The sequence below is a fragment of the Habropoda laboriosa genome, unplaced genomic scaffold (genome assembly GCF_001263275.1).
Source record: "Habropoda laboriosa isolate 0110345459 unplaced genomic scaffold, ASM126327v1 scaffold622, whole genome shotgun sequence".
In the NCBI taxonomy this organism is placed as follows: domain Eukaryota; kingdom Metazoa; phylum Arthropoda; class Insecta; order Hymenoptera; family Apidae; genus Habropoda; species Habropoda laboriosa.
This window is the reverse complement of record NW_017100704.1, coordinates 61808-66547: the sequence shown is the minus strand read 5'-3', so window position 1 is coordinate 66547 and position 4740 is coordinate 61808.

Genomic DNA, 4740 nt, shown 5'->3' with positions numbered 1-4740 from the left:
CGTATAAGTGTCTTAAAAACGTCATTCAAAGAGCTGTTCTTGACCTAACCAAGACTTGATAAAGATGTTTTAGAAACATCTTGATTTTTGTAACATTGTTTTGGGCGTCTTTAGGTTTTTATTGGACGTTATTAAGACGTTCCGGATGTTTTAGACAGACGTCTTTAAGGCGTTCACAAACCGTCTGTGTGCTGTCTGGGTATAATGTTTCACATATTTTCATTAACCTTTCGTTTCATAATATACAAAAAATAACAAAAATAATACCAAATACAAAGCGGTTAAGCAAATTTTGTCGACGATATGCTTCATTAAACAAAGTTATATAACGACTGACAGTTTATTTTTCTCGAAATGTGAGAAAATTTTTTAATGAAAATTGACAGCATGTTCCTAGCGTACTTCCAAATCTAATTTTCTAATATGCAAATGTATTAATTCGAATCTGGCAATTTACAAAATTATAATATTATTTCAAACTTGAAAAGTCACGTAGAATCTAGTGAAATATTTTACAATACCGTAATGTATAAAACGTCTACATTTCAGTATCACTGACAAATTCTCTATTAGTGCGAATAATTCAGTAAACCATAGAAAATACGTAAAAAAACCATATTCAAATCGTATGATTATAATCATTCGTATAATCAACGAAAAAAAAAAAAAAATTATATTACAATAAATTCTTTTGTACGAAAGATTACTTTACATTAGAAAACACGAACCAACGATGCAACATAATCGAAATCGACAGTGTGATGAAACGAAGGGTTAACTTGAACGGGAATAACAAGTCAATAAGTAATCCTTTGCTGTTGAAATGTTCGTCGGGGAATCTGCAGGCTTAGGCAAGTACATTTCGTAAATGCAATTCCATACGTGAAACATCGATTACGTCTATATTTAGTACGAAATAATCTATCTCTATAGTCGTTTTAATTCGCATTTATACACAGATATATACAATGTGGATTACAGTACATACGACGTTAATACAATTGGTCGCGTATTCGTGTATTGCGCGCCAGCTAATTGTAATCCAGTGTACAAACGTACGTCTCGCTCAAACGATAGACCATTTACACAAATAAAAACGTACTGCCTAGATTTTTCACGCTTAACACCATGCTTAGCGCATATGCAAAATAATGTTGATCGCTCGTTGAAAATCGTCCGCGAATTCGACGATTTATTTATCCCGATAAGTTTTGTTAGTAATATTACGTTATTACTGATTCTCTTCTTTTTTTCTTTTTTAAGAACATTATTATTTATCAACGTATTGTTACGTTCTTGAAAAGTTGATATTTAAACAATTCCTTTACTTAGTATATTTATTCGTAATATCGTTTCGTTTTTTTTTTTTTGTTTTTTATTATTTGAATGTTTCCGCTTTACCAAATTAAGCTGTGTGATATAATTGAACGTAGCTGAAGAAATGTCTTTCTCCTTTTGCCACGTTTCTTGAATTATTTGAGTTTGACGAACACGCACACACGAATGTTATGTATAGGTTCTTTCAAAATTGCTCAGAGAAATTGTAGAAGCACATTTTTCACGCGACAAGTGTAATTTAACAAATATTTTAACGATATACAAAAGAATAACGCAGTGTTAAGGAATAACTTTTTTAAATAAATCGTTTCCAATGATTTCGCGTTCAAACAGTAAAATTCCTCAGTTTTGGTAACAAAATAGTTTTGGCTATGTTTTTAAAGAAATTTTCTTTTGCACATTTTCGTAGAGAATGTGCTTTTGCAATTGGTCTGTTTAATTTTGAAATATTTTATCTGGTATACAGGAAGCAAAAAAATTATCGTTACAAATTTTATGCATTATCTTTGAAATTTCTTCTGTTTAAAAGGTATTTAATTTTTCTCATCTGAAATAATTTTAGGGTAACCTTTAGAGATATGAACGAAACATTAATAGACAAAATAAAAGTATTTCCGATTAAATAGAGAATTTAGAAATTTACCGGAGAAATAATCATCGCTTGAATTAATTGCCATAAAAGAGTTTCAATTATCGTTTATTATCGTTGTTAACACAATTTTATTAATTCCAACAATTTTGTATCAATAATTTCTTCGCAATCTCTATACGTATAAGTGAATTCAATATATTTATGCGTTATTTACAGAAGTAATCGAGACATAAGGCTTTGTATAAAATTACATGGTACCGATCATTCGAAGTACACAGACGCAAAAGGTTAACAAAGTTCGTATAAATAATCGAACGCTAGCATGAAATTCATTAGATTCGATATTAATTCCCTTAAATTAATTGTTATCGCGAAGAATCGAATAAATATCGTTGTGCACGATTTATTTTTCTTATACGTTGCACAAGAACTCGTTACAAATTTAACCCTTTGCGTGTGAGTGTTTGGCCTACTGTTGCTTTTATTTTTTCTTTCGGTCGTATTTCGAATGAACACTGTCGAATCGATTAAACTGCTTATTTACATTTTTATGACTTGGTAAAATAATTTCTACCGTTAAAGATCCTTTCATTTTGGATTCATATTTTTTAGAGTGCAATTTGCAAAGGGTTAACATCAGGGTAACCAATAAATTCTCGAGTTTGAACCTACAGTGATATATCGACCTTGAAGAATAAACGTGGAACTTATTTAAACTAAAAAACACTTGTTGTTACAATTTTATCTCTCGCAGATGAAGTAAATCAAAAGTCGTGAACGGTAAACGCAGTAAGTTGATGGAACGAAAAAATAAACAGAAAAGTATCGTTAAAATTAAACAGAACCCATTTATTAAAATTGTTACAGTTTCATCCAACGTATCAAACAATACAAACACCGCTTAAAATATTCGAAAAAACATCGAGGTCGAAGAATTTCGAGAATTCTTTTACAATGGAGCACATAAATTATAAGGCTTGAGATTTGTTAGTAAAAATAATTGTTCGACCCTGGAAAAAAAGTGGTTTAGTTACCTAACTAATTAAGCTCTCGAAGAATTTCGACGTGAACTTAAAAACAAAAACAAAAATAGTCGAAGCAAAAGCGATTTCGAAAGTCTAAATTAGTCACAAGGGGAAAATTATTATTCTAGAACGGAGAGTTGTCAAGGTTCAATCGAATGTTAATCGGACAATAATCATTTACGTGAAAATTTTATGAAAATATAGCCGGTTCCTTAATTGGTTAAATATTAATGGTAAAACTCGCCGGAGAAGTTATCAGCTACCCCCATTGATTTGAGGCACACGTTACACATACACATTATTTCCGATATTGTCCTCCGAAAAATAAATTCGAATAAAGTTTTCACACATTTCGACAGGGAGCTTTTGTTTTTCTTTTCGTTAATTTCCCTTTGTCGGCGCAGAGAAAATGACGAGCGTTGATTATCGATCACGTTTGACTGGACATTTTTCTGGAGGAAACGGACGTTTTGTGGAACGTTCAATGATAATATAGGTACTACACTGTCCAGCGATTTCTTTGGTACAGAAATTGTATGTATTTCATTTTACAAACGTGAAAACCCCTTCTTTTTTTCTTTTTCTTCCAAGCATCTGTATAGTTAGAATTCTCGGACGTTGTACACGAAATTATAATACAGAATTCTCTCTCTTCTTTCTTTCTTTTTTTTTTTTCCATCTTCATCTCTTTAGTCTGATAGGCTCTTCGTTTTCAAGGACTAGAAGTGCTACAGAGGGCAATTTATTTACAACTATAACGTCTACTATAATCTTTTTTTTTCTTTCTTTCTTTCTTTCTCGTTCAGAGTCACAGGTATGAATAATTCTAGATTCGCTACGCGCACATACATAATTTTGATCACCGGTAATTCGAATAATCGATCTCAATTAATCATTGTACAACGAAAGCTTTTTATTTAACTTTATTTGTTATATATATATAAAAGAATATTCCTTATCCGAAAAGGAAACTTTATTTATTTATTTATTTCTGTTATGGTTCGATATCTGCTTTTGTAAAATGTTTGTTAATCGTTCGTCACGTGCAGTAGCGAAAGGTAGATTATAAATTAGGCCTAATTTAACTAGACACGAACTTTGGTGCACACAGTTTCGACTTTAGCTCGATCAGGTATTTTCTCGATCATCTTTGGTATCGTAATTCACATAACAGTGAAAGTAACAACTAAATATTTCATTAATAATACAGAAGATTAAAAATTTATTTTTGTTTTTTTTTTTTTTCGTTTAATTTGATCGACAAACGCATAGTAGCGGAATAATAAAAAATACCTGAGCGAAATTTCGAAGGTTTTTCTTCTTCTTTATTTGACAAAAATCAATCGATAAATTAAACTGATCATCGATCGTGTTAACGTAACGTTTCACGTATTCGTCGAAATTGTACCTAATTGTTTCACAAGGATATTTCTCATCCTTCGCGTCGTTACATTATTTAATAATCGTCACGCTCTCTGTTCGCGATAAGGAATAACGCACATAATAAATCGTTCACAATATCGTTGCGAAAACTGTACATTTCACTTTCTTTTTTAACGATGTTATCCCGTTATCCCTTGTCCCTAAATATTTTCTTCATAGTCGCCTCTTCGTTTGCATCTCGATACCGCATATTGTCGCAGCTATTTACACATATTAAAATAATTACACATTCAAGTTACGTATAATCAATATATCCATTCGGCCTTCTCTGTTTCTGTTTTCTGTTTCTTCATACATTTATATTCATATTTATATTTATTTATATATATATATATATCTTTT